The 18753-nt window shown below is 35.8% G+C and overlaps 1 protein-coding gene across 23 annotated transcripts in view; it reads right to left on the bottom strand.

Moving 5' to 3' along the window:
• MBD5 (methyl-CpG binding domain protein 5) overlaps window positions 1-18753 on the bottom strand; it is a 416685-nt gene that overhangs the window by 333264 nt on the left and 64668 nt on the right. The gene's annotated exons all lie outside the window — the stretch shown is intronic.

Raw genomic sequence — 18753 nt, 5'->3', positions numbered from 1 at the left:
CAGCTACTACCCTTTTTTCCTCCACCCTTTAACAATCAAACACCATGAAAGTAGAGACATCAACTGTCTCCTTTTCTCTACCTCTCACTTACTACTCAAATTACAGAAACTAGGCTTCTATGACCATTAATTTAGGTCATCAATTCATATTCATGTTGGCAAGTACAATGACATTTTTTGATCATTATTTTTGGTTACTTCTCAGCAGGTTTTGACTCGGCTCATTCCTCGAAATTTTTCTTTTTTTGGCTTGGAGATATGGAAATTAATGAAAGAAACCTTAACTAAATTGGAGTTGGGAAGGCCTGTAGGGGAAGCTCTTGTGCCCTATCACACTTTGTCAATTACTCCAACCAGGAAGAGACATATGCTTGCATCTTGGACAGGAAGTACAACTACTTTACTACTGAAGGAAGATTACTCTCCCTACCCAGCAACAATCCAGCCAGTGAGAAATACTGCAGCACAGCCAATGAGAAGTTGTCGTCACCCTGAACTGTTACTTTCCCCCAATGGACTTTCCTTTAGAACAGCCCCTCCCTTCTCCCCCTTTTGGTCTATAATCACAAGTTCCCCTCCTTTGTTTTCTAGATTCGCCTGTGGTTTGCCACGATATGCACAGCCTGAATTATAATTCTTTTGGCTATTCCTGAATAAACTCATCATGAGGGTAAAATAACTGGCAAATGTGCCTTTTAAGTTGATAGATACAACAGATAGTTTTCCTATTTCACTGATCACTAGTCTTCTTTGTGTTCTCTTCGTTCTCTGGCTAACCCTACATCAATGGTTCTCAACCTTGGCTGTACATTAGAATCACCAGGGGAGCTTTTGAAACATAGGATATCTTAGGACACACTGAGAACAACTGAATCACAATCCCTGGAGTTTGGAGCACAGGTACCATATTTATTAAAAGCTCATTTGATGATTCAGGTGTACTGTGAAAGTTAGGAACCTCTGCCTTAAACATTGTCCACAGGCTTCTGCATAGGTCCTCTTCCCTTCTCACTGTATGCATTTCCCTGTACAAACTCACCTAGTCTTATAGCTTTAGTTATGATTTATATGCTGATAAATCCAAAATATGTATCTTCAGCTCAGATCTCTCTTCTGATATCTAGACCAATGTACACAACTCTTTTGTATGGACATAAATAACTCTGATGTCTTATATGTCTCAAACTCATCATGTCCCAAGTTGAACTAATCACTCCCCATCCTCCATAAAACCCACTCTCCTCTTATTATTGCCCACCCAACAGACTACTAAATTCCAACAATTATACCTCTTAAATATCTCCCCAACCTACTTCTTTCTATTCCCATTCCTTACACAGGTCACTATTGTTGCTTACCTGGATGCTAGAGCTTCTTAACTGGCCTGCTACCTACAATTCATGTTCTCCAATCCACACTCTTCACTGCAACCAGAATGATCTTTCTAAAATGCAAACTTTATTACATTACTCACATCACTCAAACTTTATCACGCTTTAAACCTTCCAGCGGCTTCTCATTGCCTTCAGAAAAAATTTTAAATACCTCAACACAGCTTATAAAGTCCTTCATGACTGTGCCTATGCTTGCCTTCCCCACATATTCAGTGTTCAAGGACTAAACCTCCAGTTCTTAAAAGGGCCATCTTTCTTTCTCCTCTAGGCATTGGCACAATATTATTTCTACCTAAAATAATCTTTCCATCTCTTTCCTGGTCTGGCTAACCTCTTCTTAATTTTCAGGTCTTCATTTAAATGCCACAACTTCTGGGGAAGCCTTTCCTGAATTGTCCAATCTGTGGTGAAGACCAGTGGCATTGTTAGTGCTCAACAGATAGTCAAATGTAGCTCCTCTGCATTTTCTAACATGCTTTCCAGTTAGGTTGGGGGAATGAGGCTGATATCTGGCCAGTAAGATGTGGAGGAAAAAGACGTAACCACTTAGAGGACTGGTCCTTAAATGTCCAATGGGATTATCCAGTACTCCCTTCCCCTGTCACGGCAACCGAAGAAGCCACATGTTTCTGTAAGATAGAGGAGGGCTGCCTCATATAAATTGGACATTAGTCGAGTGAAAAACAAATTCCTTATGTGATAAATTACAGGGATTTCTGGGTTAACCTGTCATCAAGCTTAGCCTAACCTACCCTTACTCACAATAATACATGGCTTCAGCTATACACTCCCACAGGATTCCTTTACTACTTAACACAATTTGTTATTGCTTATCTGTCTGTCTTCTCTGATAAGACTACTAGCATTCTAAGAAAAAGTTTAGTGCTTCTCTCACTCTCTGTCTTTTCTCTAGAATCAAGCATAGTGCTTGAAACATAGAAGGCATTGAGAAAATATGTTACATGAATGAATGGATCAATATAATTTACTTTGTTTAGTAGGATACTACAGTACCACCACTTTGAATTTATAAGTAATACTATACACCAGATACTTTATTTTTTCTATGTCTTTTATTTTTAGTTAAAAGCAGCTATATAAATTCTGTAGGCTGTTTTATTTTTTCACTTAACATACAAATGTACCTTCGTTATTACAAATTCATCATAAACATCACTTATAACGAGTGCGTAATATTCCTTTATAGATAAATACTGTCACACACCCAAACATTTCTTATTCTTGGATATATAAGTAGTTTCCTGCAAACAATTTTAGATGCACGATAGCTTCTATACTTGTTCAACTTAGATTTTGAATAATTACTCTCACATTTTAAAAGATTTCATTTTCTTTTATACTGTAGTTTCCCTGAAAGCTAGAATTTTGTCTTAAAATTCTTATACCTCTATGGTATGCCTTGAACTGAATAAACATTGACAATATGTATTGATTAAATTCTTAACAAATAAAAAATTGAAGCTATCAATTCCAAAACAAGGGTACTTCTACATATTATATAAACAAGACATCTGAACAAACAAAATGTAACCTAATTACCCTACAATTAAGAAGAACACAACAGAAATGGAGACATAGCATTGACTTTGATGATTTTTTGGCTCCTCTTCCCTGCCATAATTCTCCAAAGATAAGTGAAGTTTTAATTCTAAGAACAATGAGAACCGTGGAAAGCACAATGGCTTGGGGTCAGGAGATCCAAGTTCAAGTTTTGGCCACTTCATTTAGTAGTTGTATATCCTTAAGCATATCTCTCTGTATTTCTATTATTTTTGAAATGAGAGCAGTGTGCTTCTTTCTAAGATAGGGTTTCTCAACCTAACATTATTGACATTTTGGACTAGATAATTTTTTGTTGTGGGGGCTGTCCTGTGCACTGTAGGATGTTTAGCAGCATCCTTGACTTCTACCCGCTAGACACTAGTAGCAACATCCTGATGCCCTCAGCTGAGGACAATCAAAAATAACTCAAACACTGCCAAATGTGCCCTGAGGAGCAAAAATCAATCCCAGTTGAGAACCACTACTCTAAGATAAGGAAGAATAATACTTTATAATTCTATAGCTTTGTCATTTCAGCAACTTATCCCCCCAATTTTTCCAGGACACCTAAAAATTACCAGGTTAAAGTTTATAGTCTGTCTGCAGCATTTCCCTTTTGTTCTCTGCTCTCTTGTAATTTGCTTTGAAATAGTCAAAAGCATATCAAAGAAAGAAAATGAAAAAGTGTAAATGTTAAACTGATTAAACGATTTGTCCCAGGGTATTAAAAATTGATAATATGGTTCTTTTAACTCTTAACAGTGTTTCAATTACTTTTTCTATATTCTCTTTTAAGAAGAAAAGGGTACCTCAATTTCCCTTCTCCCACACATAAGAGCCTTTAAGGTGGCTTTATAGCTTAGGGATCCCAATTAACATTTAGCATTGCAAACACTGAACAACATCTGAAACTACTTTCTCACTCAGAACATTTTCTATTCAGGTCTGTTGAAGGTCCTAAGAAGATTCCAAAAGGAATCTAAATCATAGTAATGGCACTGATTTAAAAATGAATATTATGCATAGAGACACGTATTGCTCACAGGTAATTTGTATTTATACTATACCATATACTCTCAAAACACTTTATAAAAGTTAACTTTAATAAATAAATGTTCCCACCTTTTATGAGGAATGAATTTTAAGCATCTGAAAATGAAGTCTTCAAATAAAAGTATCTCCTTAAAATACACTCTATATTATCATGTCACTTTAATACTAAACAAATCAAGAGCACTTTTTACTTAAATACAGATTGTATATGTATTAAAGGAATTAAATAATGAACCCAGTAAAATAAAATATGACAGTAGTCAACTATAAATCATTTCCCAGCAATTAGATTTACTTTTGTATTTCTTTCAAGATGTAATGTAGAAATAACATAAGGAAGTCGTTTTACTTCTAAAGCAATAGCATAAGGAAAAACTTGTTCACTTTCAAATACTTCTTTAAAAATGTTATCTTATTATTCACTGTTCTTTTAGGAATTTGAAAATGAACATTTCTATGACAAACAACATTTTTCCACCTGTGAAAAAGAGTTGCTGAATCTGGATTTCTTAATTGTGATCCAACATTTTCAAGTGATTAAGCATATGTTGTAAGCAATGTCAACCTTTTAACTACATTTAGTGAGCAAAGGCAATCTCTTGACATAACTTTATTTATCCATTTATTATTTATACCCTGCTAGCTTCCAATAATGATTTGAGTTGATCCACCTCATCTTTCATACCTTGGAGTTATGAGATAGCACTGAGAGATAGAAAAAGCACTGGTTTTGGAATCGGACACACATGAGTGTGAACCCTCTCTCTGTGGCATAGTACCCATGGAACTTCGGTCAGTCACTTATCTCACTCTCTGAACAGCAGATTCTATACCTATTAGCTCTAATATCTGTATGTACCTGGCTTGGCATTGGCATTCTCTAAGTTGTATTTCCTCCTCTTCAAAAACGTTTAATTAGATTTTTAGAAAATTAAACATGCTGTTTATCACAGTATTCTGTTCTAGATCAAAAAAGATAAGACTTTGAGCTTGTGCCTGACAGAGAAAACAACAGTCTCAAAATATCAATGCAGATGCCATTCTGGACTCATTCTTTTTTTGAACTATTTTATATGTATTTATACCATTGAATATACTTAAATGCTACTTAAGGGGTACATATGAAAATGACAGTAAAAATCATGGTGTCAAGACAGATGAAATGTAAGTGGGATTTTGAAAAAATTTTAAAGGCCTAAGTAAGGCACTTTAATTTTAAAGTACCTTTAGTTTGGAGCGCTGGGATTCAAATACAGAGCTCTGTATTGAATTTTCCTTCTAAAGATCTGTAGGAAATACTAGACTACACTAATCCTTAGAATGCCAATGCACTTCTTTGATCAAGCTCTGTCTGCAAATTACTAAAAATTTAATCATTCTTTGGAGCAGTTGATCTCAAAGTAGATTCAAGAGAATTCCAAACAAAGAAATTTCTTTAGAAATTAGAAAAACTTAATTTTAAAAATATTTTTGGAAGCTGAGTCTTATTATTTAAGCAGACAAAAATTATGTCCTCAATTCACTGAATTAGCTATACTGATTGTCAATAGAGTTGTATATTTTTGAAATTTCTGCATGTGCGAAAATTTAAAAAATACCTTGTTAACAAAATCATGCACAGAAAAAAATGCATTTTAAATATGGTAATCTGGCTTAAAAACAAACAAAACTGATAATTCTGACAATTTATTGGTGCAAAAAAATGTCTAAATCAGTGGTTCTGCATGAGAATCATGACCTGGAGGGCTTATTAAAACAGATTCCACGGCCCCACCACCAGAGTTTCTGATTCAATAGGTCTTGGGTAGGTCCATGGAATCTGCGTTTCTAACAAATTCCCAGGCAATGCTGCTGCTGCCGGCCAGGTTAATTTAACAGGCTACGACAACCACTGGTCCAAATATTCCTAAATCTTTAATATTTCTAGTCTTCTTTAATGTGATAATCTATCACGTTTTCTAGACCCAATGCATGCATTTATTCCTACAGCTATTTCTTGGCCAGCCTATTTAAGGTTCTGGTGATAAAGTGGTGAACAAGAGAAACAAGGTTCCTCCTCTCATGGAGCTTAAATTCTGCTGGCAAGAGACAATAAACACATAAATAAACAGGAAAACACCAGATTAGGTGCCATAAGGAGAATTAAAACAAGGTGATTTGACTTGAGTGATTACTTTAGATTCATTAGTGGTTGGAGAAAATTTCTCTGGGGAGTTAACATTTAAGCTGAGACCTGATTAACAAGAGCCAGGCATGGAAAGATTGAAGGGAAGAACATTCTAGGTAGAGGGAACAGCTTGTGTAAATGTTCTAAAGGAGGAACAAGCTTAGTTTGTCAAGAAATACACAGGTTAATTTGTATTACAAATGAGGGTGAAGAGACAGGGGCCAAATCAATCACGTAGGGTCATTTGGGCCAGGGTAAATAGTTTGGAGAGTTTTATACAAGTGAAGAGCTCCCACATACTATACTGAAAAATTCTGTCATTAGAGTACAAATAATAAATACTGCAATTGATCTGTTGGCATTGTATCTGTAAGAAAAAGTCTCACTATATAAATAATAGAACACACTTCTGTTCTTTTGTTTTTTTTTTGAAGAGTCATGCACATCCTAGTTGCTTGTGAATCCACCCTGTGTGGTTACTGAATTTAGTTTTGTTTTATTTAAATTCTTCTTTTCTTTTTTTTTTAAAAATTTTTTTCCTTTTTCTCCCCAAAGCCCCCCGGTACATAGTTGTATATTCTTTGTTGTGGGTCCTTCTAGTTGTGGCATGTGGGACGCTGCCTCAGCATGGTTTGATGAGCAGTGCCATGGCCGCGCCCAGGATTTGAACCAACGAAACACTGGGCCGTCTGCAGTGGAGCATGCAAACTTAACTACTCGGCCACGGGGCCAGCCCCTAGAATACACTTCTAATTGGTCAAGGGATGGTGCTAGTAGCAATAGGCATGGTCTAAAAAATTTATGGCACCTAAAAAAAAAAGTCAGATGTTCAGAGGGCTCTGTTACTTATTAGCCATGTAGTCAAGGGCATGGTAAACTGTCTTGTTCTCTGGACCTCAGTTTCCTTATCTATGAAAGAAAACAGAGTAAGCATCTCCAAGACCTGCTATGAAGTTTAAATAAGATGATGAATATACAATACCTAGTAATTACCTTTTATTTTGTGGGTACTTAATAAATAATACTTATAAAAATATTCCAGATCACTCTCTTCTGCTCTTTCAGATATATTCATCAGTTCAAAACAATGAAAGGATTGAAACATGCTAAGTTTTCAAGAAAACTCTTTCATATCTGAATTGCCATAGCTTCAACTTCCCAATGATCCCATATCCTATATGTGACTTTATTTGAACATTTATACACCCTTGTACAATAATAAACCCAAGCATGATGAGCATGTATTTTAAACCAAGATTCAAAAACCTATACACCAAATAACTGTTGATGTGTTCACCAATATCAAATTCAAAGTATAGGATTACAGAGCTACAACTGTTCCAAATAGCTTTGCACCTCTTCTTCTAGAACTACTCTAAGAATCAATTTAAAAGCCTCACAAAAGTCTACTGCTTTTTAACTTTTACCTGTTTTTGACCAAGAAACAAATAAACAAAACACAGAAACTAAAACCTTGCTCATTAGACATTACTCAGAAAGACAGTTGTCTGTAAATTTAAACTTAACCCTCAAAAAATGACTGATAATAGATAACATTCAAAATAATGGGACAGACTGTGAAGACAACCCAAGGAGTTCCAAAAGTATTCAAGCAAAGCAGCAGCACTGAAATGAGTGCATAGCCTCCCATGTGATTACTTTCTAAGAAAAGATACTTTTTTGTACAGATAATTTCTAGGATATTTGTTTAAAAGCAGTCTACCAGTGAGTACATTATGTGTAGGTATACAGGACAGGGTGAAGTTGACAGATCATTCATAGGAAAGGGTCCTATGGGAATACTCCTTAGGAAACTGATTGTCATATAAACCAGTAATCTTCAAGAAAATAAAGATCATGATTAACAAGACGCCAGGCTTTTGGCTGTTCTAACTACTTGGTAGTAAGTACTCCAATATTCTTTCTTTCTGGTCTCAGTTACTTAATAGCTCTAATCATCTAACATATATTTTTGAGTAAAAGCTATTAGTCTTCCTTATGAAAGGAAAATTGAGAGACAGAGAGAAGAGTTAAGTGGATCATTCAAAATTAATGATAAAGGTGAAGTGGTAGGGGCCGGCCCAGAGGCGCAGCAGTTAAGTGCGCACGTTCTGCTTTGGCGGCCCAGGGTTCGCCGGTTTGGATCCCGAGTGCAGACGTGGCACCACTTGGCATGCCATGCTGTGGCAGGTGTCCCACATATAAAGTAGAGGAAGATGGGCATGGATGTGAGCTCACGGCCAGTCTTCCTCAGCGGAAAGAGGAGGACTGGCAGTGGTTAGCTCAGGGCTAATCTTCCTCAAAAACAAACAAACAAAAAAGGTGAAGTGGTAGATAAGAAAGAAGGGAACCTAGTCCCATTACTTCCAAATAAATAGAGAACCACAGATGGTATAAATGGAAAAAGATTTAGGCAGGGCAGTTCCTGGAGTCTAAAGAAGAAAAGAGTGAAAGCAATAGTGAAGCTAGGAGAGCAAAAACCCCATCCCCATCCAGCATCTTGTTAAAGGAGCCTTTAGTAACAGTCTGGGCCTATTGGAATTCCCACTCACATTGCATGATGGGATAAGTGAGCCTTGGAAGCCAGGTGAAGGCAGAAGTAAGGGTGTGTTTATGTTTGAGGATAGGCCAGGGTGGGGTAAAGATTAGATACACTCTAAAAACATTTCCATAGAAACACTGTCAGAAGATCCATAGAACTGTTAATAGAACTATATATTAGTTAATATTTAGTTAATAGAACTAAATACACATAGAACTCTTAATATCATGCCTTACATACATTATGGATTGATTAAAGAGACATAACACCACCAAGCATAACTGCCATGCAAAACAGTATTTCTATGATAAACAGATTCTGAATGACAAAACTGATATACAAATGAGACTGCCTATATTAGTCTTCTCAGGGTGATAAAGCCTGTTATGGTTAACAGTTACTAAATATGTTGACTCCAAGGTCACATGACTAAAACTACTAATGGTCACAATATCTCTCATTCAAAAACCTTGGGGCTAGTAGAATTTCAGAACTGATATAACATATATGTATGTATATTTATTTATTTTAGAAAGGTAATACAGTGCTGTAACATCCCCAGAGGTGACTAGGGCAGCACTTGAGAATCAAACACACTAATATTTCTGCAGTGAAAGAGAAGAACATTCACATATGGGAGATATAAAGCCTATAAATAGTCTCACACAAATTCAGCTCTGGATTTGCCACCAAATGAGTTAAGTTCAAGTCAGATTTTGCTTCCTGAACTAAATATACTTTCACTTAACTTATTCTTATTAGAAAAAGTGTGGGTTTTTCCCCCTCAAATTTTTGGAGTTAAGAATTATAGATAAGGAACTCTGGACACTTATATCAGCATTTATAAACATTATTCTTTCAACACACTTGAATGCATGATTCTTTTTTCTTTTAAAAAAGAAAATCTGGGAGCTTCCTAATTAGCTAAAGACTAAGTGACAGCAGCCAAAAAGCTTTAAAATACCTGGATATCAGTAACTGTTCTAGTGCCCAAGGATTCTTGCAAAGGTTTCAAAAGGTTTGAGGCAACGGGACGAGAACAAAGTTTCTCTTGGACCAGATGCTAGAAAATGCCACTACTCAAAATAGGAGACTTAGATTAGTCTCTCTGCCACAATCAACAACAATTACCGTAATAATAATAATAGTGACGTGGGAAACCTTACTTTACACTGGCTGCCAACAAAACCTGCCATCCCTTGTTTCCTCACACTCAAGTGGAATGCCCTGAATCTGGGTAGTGTTGCTCAATGTTGCCCTGTTTCTGTGGTCATGACCTGCTGTGTTGCTTACACAGATCAAATACATTTACGTGACACAAAGGATGCGATTCCCAGGTCAATCTTCCTAGTGTTTCTTTCTCCCTTCCTCCTACTGACCCCTTTCGTGCCAGCTTCTATATCAGTACTAGTTGGAATCTTCTCACTTCTGATTTCAGGGGCTTCTCTGATTTCAATTTAGACTCCATCTTCTATTGTTTGAGAATTTATATTTTCCTCCCTAGAATAGCTAATTTTCTGGCTGAAGTCGTGTTTGCTGAGACCTTCATCATTTGTCACCTCTTATCAGTCTAAATCAACTTTGGTCCCTGGCTTCTCTTGGCCTGCCTTGTCCTGCACCATTGGTAATGAGAGCGGAACTGTCACTCTTCTGAAAGTACTGGTTTATAGTCATAAAATGTGTCTTCCTTTTATATTTTCTCTTCTTCAGAAATGCTCTCATCAACCTCCTTAATCAAATGAAATGGAAGCCATTAGCCAAATATTTTGCAAAAAGACAAAAACGTTATATTTGAAAGAAAAGGGGACAAATTTAAAGATAATCAAAACTATTTAATACAACTCTTTAAAAATCCATTGTCAGGCCCAGCCCTGTGGCTGAGTAGTTGAAGCTCCTCGTGCTCCGCTTTGGCAGTCGGGGTTCGTGGGTTTGGATCCTGAACATGGACCTACTCCACTCACCAGCCATGCTCTGGTGGTGTCCCACATATAAAAAGTAGAGGAATGGGCGGACCCAGTGGTGTAATGGTTAAGTTTGCACACTGTGCTTCGGTGGCCCGAGGTTTGCAGGTTTGGATCCCAGGTGCGGACCTGCACACCGCTCATCAAGCCACGCTGTGGAGGCATCCCACATACAAAACAGAGGAAGATTGGCACAGACATTAGCTCAGTGACAATTTTCCTCATCAAAAAGAAAGTAGATGAAGACTGGCACAGATGTTAGCTCAGGGCCAATCTTCCTCACCGGAAAAAAAAAAAAGTAGAGGAAGACTGGCACAGGCATTAGTGCAGGGCTAATCTTCCTCAAGTGAACAAAAAAGGATGATTGGCAATGGATGTTAGCTCAGGGTGAATCTTCCTGAGGAAAGAAAACCCCACTGTCATTAATAGTTTGAATTTTCAACCAAACAGATAAGGAAAAATGATGGCAATAAGAAAATATTAGTTGAGCATGGGGGCTTAGGGGAGTGGATTGCTTAAGAATGGGAGAGAAAGTCTTCAAGAAAAAATTCAGCCATCAATAAAAGAAATGGCAAAAATATTCTATAAATAGTAACAAGATATCTTGTATTTACATAATGGCTTTCTTCCAAAGAATTCATGGTGATGTATTTCTTAAAGTGAAGACAAATTTTCTTTTTAAAAGAAGCTGAGCCAATATAGGGTAAGCTTGAATCACTTTTTTAATTATATGATATTCAAATATTGAAGATTATTAATTTCTTGGGCCTAAAAAAATAAGTAGAATACCAAAGACATTGTTTTTTTAATCTGAGACAAAGATCTTAATAGGTCCAAGTTTCCAATGAAAGATCAATGTAAAAACGATGAAAAATTTATATTTAAATAATGACTTGGAAGTCAACAAATACTGTATTGAAATATTTAAATATTTTTAAAAGCTATATTTTAAGAGGTAGAAAATCAGAGTAGAGATATTACCTTAGATCAGTCAAAACTATTTTGTTTCTTCAATGACTATTATAATATAATACCCTTGTTTTATATATCCTTTCTTGGGAATATCTTAAATTCTAGTTGGGTAGAATTTTGCAATCCCAAGGTAAAGATGAAGCTTCTAGTTAGGCATGTCACAGAGAGTTGGTGTCATCCTATATGAGAATAGAAGCATGGAAAAGGTCAAGTGATTTGCCCAAATTAATGGTGAAGCAAGGTAAAGATTTTGTTATTTGACTTCAAGTCCAATGCTTTTAAGTACTACATAAATGCGTGTTCTACAACATAAAACTAAGCATTGTAAACAGGCAAAACAAGAGACTTTATATAGTATTGCCATGCCAGGTTTTCAGCTTTTGTGTGTGCAATGTTTACCTCGGGGAAAAAGTCTCCTGGTAGTGAAAATGTAAAGGATACAGAAGTATTTTTTATAAATGATATAAACAATGGATAAAAAAGGAACTATTTCAGTGAGGGCAACTATTTCAATAATATAGGGCCTTGATTGGGATGCTCTATTTCTTATTTTTGGATGAAAAATGTTAAGCAAACATTATAAAGTAAAAAATATAAATATACTTGGGGGGAACCATATATGTGTCTTTTCAGCATCTTTTTTAAAAATTTCATTTTTAACAAAGAAAGTATGTTTTCTGACTCCCAATCAAGTAGAGGTTATAATTTAAAATATGAAATACTAACATGCAATCAATCCTTTCACAAAAATATTCTCCACTTGAGAGTAAACATTTCCCAGTGTTTCAAAAGTCATGTCTTTCATAATCAAAGTCAACCAACCAAAAAGTAGCTTTGTGAATATGGCTATATCTTGAGTTTTGAAACTAAGAGTCCCTAACATTTTATAGAAGAGAAATATTGTATGGTTAATAAGAGCAAAGGGGGTACACACATTTTATACATTTGACTTTTGATTAATTTCACTAGTGAGGGAAACTAGCAAAAATGAGAGACAACAGAGCTCAGGTTCTGGGATGGAACACACTTGGATTTGAATCTCCACTCTCTTACTTAGTATCTGAATGACTTTGGGTAAGTAATTTAACTTCTTTGTGCCCATTTCCTTAGAAGTTTTTTGTGAGGATCAGAAGAAATCATGCCTATAATGGGCAAGAAGTATAATGTCTAATAAATATCGGATATAATTACCAACAAGCCTTTTATAGAGGATAACCTACTCATTTTGTTGGAAACATGCCAAATGGTCTTGAAATTGTGCCAAGGCTACCAGCAAAAAGGTATGATTGTTTTATTCCTTTTTGGGTTTCAAATGCATAAGAGAGTTCTGTGATAAAAACCTCCTTACCCTGAAATCTCACACAGGTTAAGTAATGGAAGTATAACAGTTGCAGATGCGTGAGGTTAATGTTTTATGTTTCAATTGTACAGAAAACTCCACAAGGGTTTGGACCATGTTTGTTTCTTTTACCACTTATCCTCACATCCAGTACAGCTCTGGTACATGGTAGCGACTCAATAAATATCTGTTGAATGACTGAGTGAATAAGAGAATGAATTAACTAATGTCAATCCAAGAAGATACAGAAGGGCCAAAAGATGAAGAATGGGAAATACGACTTTCTGAGATAAAGAACAATCAGAATGAGATGCTGGTGGTCCTGGGCAAATGGCAAAGACCTGAAGAGTTCAGAGAACCTGTCAGAGCCAAGGAATAAAGAGATTTGAAGAAAACCTGACAGAGAGATGGACATATGCTCTAGAAAAGGCACGATATCACAAGAGACACTGAATGAATGACAAGAATTGGAAAACTCAGGGCTCAGAGTGAAAGATTCTATCACATAAACATTCAAGAAGTTCTGGAGAGAGCAGTTTCAGCCTAAAACTATAAAGGTCTAGGGACAGAGAAAAGAAATTATCCTTTCTCAGAGTCTAAAGGATCCATAAGAAGAAATGCCTCTGATTTTACATATGAAATGCAAAATACTTCCTCAAAGAGAAAAGAAGCATGGACAGACAGAGCAGCCAAAAAGGATCAGCTACAGAATAAATGAAAGCAGAAAGATTCAGAAGAATCTAAAAGTGATTTACATAGAATCACGCTGAAGTGAATAAAGGAAATAACAAGTATACTGGCCATGAGTAAGATTAAATTATTTACCTACTAAATTAATGCCATCACTTTTAAAATGAGTAGTTACTGATATTTTGTATGGTTTGTATTCTAAGATACCTGGAATTTCCCCACAAAAGCGTGAGTTAGAGTGCAGCAGGCACGATGTGCAAGAAATGGAAGGGTTAAAGCTATGATTCTGGGGTAGACCCAGAGTAGGGTGCATCAGGTCATCCAAGCGTGCACAGAACTATCGGGGAGCCTTCTGAGTGGGTTGTGCTGCAAATTCAGGGTCCATTTATGTAAAACAGACCAGGACTATGCAATGTGCCTATCACCTCTCTGCGCTACTTACTATACTCTCATTTCTCCTTAGAGCCTGGAGTTTTGCTATGAGTAAAGGGTGTGTAACTCTTTATCAAGGTTGAGCTTGCCTGGCTCCAAGTTGCTACATTCTCTATAGTTCAAAACATCTTTAATCCTTATGAAAAGTTTCATATTCCTCTAGTTTTACAGCTTAAACCAGGTAAGATGGCGAGGGAACAGGGAACATAGCAATTTACACTGGAACTATCTGTACATAATTAATTAGGAGTTAATCGCATCTCTCTCTCATATGTTATCTGCTCATTCAATACGTACTTATTAAGCTCCTACTATGTCCCAGAAACTATTCTATACACTACAGATTCAAAAATTTAAAAAGACAGAGAAGAACCCCACCCTTATAGGATTTTTATTCAAGGTGTTTGGGAGAATGAGGAGGTTTGGAGGAGACAACAAAGAAGTTAAGATTTATTTAACCCTTTTTACATTAAAACTTATTTGATGTTAATTTTCAAAATTGCCTGTCACACTGACACTGTAAGCTGTGAGCTGCTTCTTATAGTGAAATATACTCTAAACACAGTACAGTGTTTTGGGTACATGAATTATCCTTATATTTAATATAAGTGCCTTTGAAACATTTGCCATAATTAGAAGCAGTAAATGCCTTCTATATTTAATCTTAGCTTCCTTTATTGCATTTTGTAAACACATGCTTATTCTTTTCATCATAAAAGTAACAACCATATTACAAAAATACTAGAATCTAGAAGAAAGAAAAAAAGGTCCTAATCTTAGCACCTTAATACAATCATTCAGCATTTTGATACATTTCCAGCTAATATTTTTAATGTTTAAATAGTTGTATATTTACATAGTTGCAATCATAATATGTATTAATTTTGAATATATTTTAGTTTTAAGTATTTTTCACTACTTCATAATTTTTACCTTTTTTTTTTTTTTTTTTGGTGAGGAAAATTGGCCCTGAGCTAACATCCATGTCAATCTTCCTCTATTTTGTATGCAGGACGCCACCACAGCATAGCTTGATGAGCAGTGTCCAGGTCCATGCCCAGCATCCGAACCTGCGAATGCTGGGCGCCGAAGCAGAAAGCATGAACTTGACCACTATGCCAACAGGCGAGCCCCAATTTTTGTTTACTTTTAAATTTAGTAGATATAAAAATTAGCAAAACAACTGCATATGTATTTATCTCTCTCCCTAACCATCTAAAAACTTTGAGAACGGGAGGAAAAAGTCTATTTTAAGCCTAACTACTCTTTAAATTGAGGCCCAATACAAAAGATTTTAAGCCTAAATAATGCTAGATTAGATTTTGTTTTAAAAAAGCATTATTATATATGACAAAATCTTATATTTACATTATCATACATTTATACTTTAGATTTGCTCTTGAATAAAATTAATGGGAAACTTTTAATGAGATTATTTTTTTCAATAATAAACATTTACTTGGCAACTAGTAAAATATCAAGTTCCAAACATATAACTCAAAAGTTCAGAAAACTAAAGAATCACACTTTTTAGAAGAAAAGAATACGTATCCAAATTAAATTTCTGCTTCTCTCATGACTCAACATTCCTGGATCATTTTTTGAAGTTAGCTGAAATTTGCTATCTGTAGAAGACACGTCTAAAACTAAATGCAGAATACACTGAATTTCCATATATACTGATTTTATTGCAGGAGTATGATTATAATACATCCCTTGCATTACAAGATATAAATGCCTCAGCTGGACCACAACATACTTACAAATTTAGCATACAGATAACTGTCTGCTGTAATTGAGGGAAAGTTTAATCCCCTGCCCCTAATTCCATGCCTCCAGACTCCATCTTCGCCTTGATTCTAAACTTCCTTTACACAATAAGATTACGTGTTCTTTTCTGTTTTTATTTTCTTTTAATAATTCCAAAATATCCACAAGAGAGAACGCGGTATTTATTAACACGACAACATGGTTTATTAAATTAACTAGCTTCAGGGATCTGGACACTAAGGGAAATGGGCAAAGGCAAGTTTTAAGAGGGAGGAGAGTGGTCACAAGGATAACTGAGATAGGCTTGCAGTGGATGGGTGGGGACTGCCTCTCTAACTTGAGAATTTCAGGTACCTAGAAAATGGTGTCTTCTCTATATTCATCCACTAGCCAAGGAGATTCTGTGAAGCTTCACTTTCTCTAGTTCATATTATTAAAACTGACTATGCTTCTCTAACTACAACAACATCCTCGGAGGCTGTAATACTACAAACATTACTGTCACCCTCTAAAACATTTGAAAATCACTGATATCAGACAGGCTGAAAGAGGTTAGGCCAAACCCAGTACTCAGGATATTGGCAACACAATGGCAGTGGTTTTGAGATTGGAAGATACAGCCAAACTATTCACAATTCTGCTGAGATTCCTGGTCAGCATTTTATGAATTAGAACTGGCCTAGGTGGCAATGAGTAACTTCAGATACTTGATCATTTCAATTTTGTTTTAAAAACTTTAATGATGGTAACCTGGAAATACATTTCACTGGATTAATCAAAATGACGACAGAAAAACTATACATCAAAAACAGGTGAGAGAGATGAGTCAACAATATCAAATATTATTTTCTATAAATACATCTGATAGGTATGGGGTCATTTGTTCCAGTCTGTGTAGCATTCATCTCCATGAATAAAATATTTAGATTATAAAATATTTTGATAGTTAAAATATTTTGATGATAAAATAATTAACACACGTATTCTTTTATGACATTAAATTTTCCAACATAATGACAGGACTATTAGCCGTAATACCCAGTGATGTGAAATTACATTTTCAATTAGCATTAACCAAAAGAAGTTCACAATTACCAAGAAAAACGCTAAATTTATAAAGTGGAAATTAGAGATGTGAAAGGGTCAAGAATATGTGTTAAAAGAAGTATCAATGGATAATATACTTACACTGGACTATTTTAGCTACTGCTGAAAGGCAGTCATGTGACCTTGGTGTATAATGGCACATTTGCAGTGGCTAAACCGTACGGCAGTTCACTTTATGGAAATTAACAATAAAATGACTATATAAGGAAAAGGCAATTTTAAATGATAATCTCAGAATTATATACAGTAGCAGTCAATTGCCACGACAAGTGGATCATACATAATCCACAGTAAACACTGGCACATTTGGTGTATTTAGAGCAATCTGCTACTTCTCAAACAAATAGAGGGCTGGTAAAATACTATTCCAACTTGACATACAAATAAACAAGTACCCACTGGATACATAGGCCATTCAGCATCCAAGCTCAGAATCTGATTAGAGTTACTGGAATCACAGACCTGAGCCACATCATTGTCATCGTAATCAGTCATAAAACTAGAAAGAACCTTAGGAATCACTTGGAAAAATATGCTTGCTTACTGTTAAGAAAAGAAACTCTAGCATCCATAAAATAGTTGAGAGTAACGTTTAAGGGTTCAAGCTCTGAAGCACCAGATCTGAAAGAGGACTTTCCCCAAATCTATAAAAATGTGATGACTATGAACAATTCAACAGGATAGAAGCTGACCTTGACCAAAACTAGAATTCTACAGACTATTGTTAAACAGGTTTTTTTGGCATTGACAATCTACATTCCACATATCAGAACAACTTAAGTAGATCCTAAAACTGGTGTGGAATCTGGAAGAGTTCCATAATGGAACATGGGAAAACATAGTGGGGATACAACTGAATTGAGCTCTGATGGTCAATACGAGACTGTATTAAGCACAAGCTCAATGTACCTTTTCTTTTCTCATGCTATAAAAGTTACATATTTTGGAGGCTATTCCTCCAAAACTGCTTTAGAATAAACCAGAATTATTTTATACAATCCTATTCCTCTCAACCTGAATACCCTCTTCCTTTATTTTGAACTTGAGTACCAGGAGTGATTCTCAACTGTCCTTGTACCTCAAGTGCCTCATTCATAGCAGAGACTCTACATATAGTCTTTAAACCACAGCCTCATATTCAGTTTATGAAATATCTAAAAGTATAATCCTTAATAGAGTAGCCCAGTCCATAGTGCAGAAAATAAAAAGTCTACTTTGATGTGTACTTCCACTCCCTGACTTGGATTTCTAAAGTCCACAAAGTTTAGGTCTTATTTCTCCGAGGAAGCAGATATCCTTAGGGTTGCTTTACTTTCTGTTCCCAGCACAAATCATTACTTAATATGTGCATATACACATTTTAGGGGTCTGACCATCTCGTGGCTACCTACCTATGCATTAAATTGAGTAGGGACCCCATGACTCCAATGCCCAGTAATAAGACCACTCAATCACCATTCCAACAACACAGGAAAAGATTTATATTTCCATAGAAATGTAGTATCAGATCAAACAAAAGGCACACTGTTAAAAGAAATCCAGAGCTTACAAGATAATTGTGTATCTTTTATCTGACAACGGGCTACATGGCAGTTAGTTTGAGGAGCTTCAAATTTAAGTACAGATGTTACAGTACGGAAGTCAGCAAACTGTTTTACTGTAAAGGGTCAGATAGTAAAAGTTTTAGGCTGTGCGGGCCACCTATAGCCTCTGTTGCATATCTGTTTTGTTTGTTGCTTTTTCAATCCTTTAAAAATGTAAGA

This window comes from Equus caballus, chromosome 18 (assembly GCF_041296265.1).
Source record: "Equus caballus isolate H_3958 breed thoroughbred chromosome 18, TB-T2T, whole genome shotgun sequence".
In the NCBI taxonomy this organism is placed as follows: Eukaryota; Metazoa; Chordata; class Mammalia; order Perissodactyla; family Equidae; genus Equus; species Equus caballus.
Note: the sequence above shows the minus strand (reverse complement) of the source record. Positions and strands in the feature narration are given on the sequence as shown.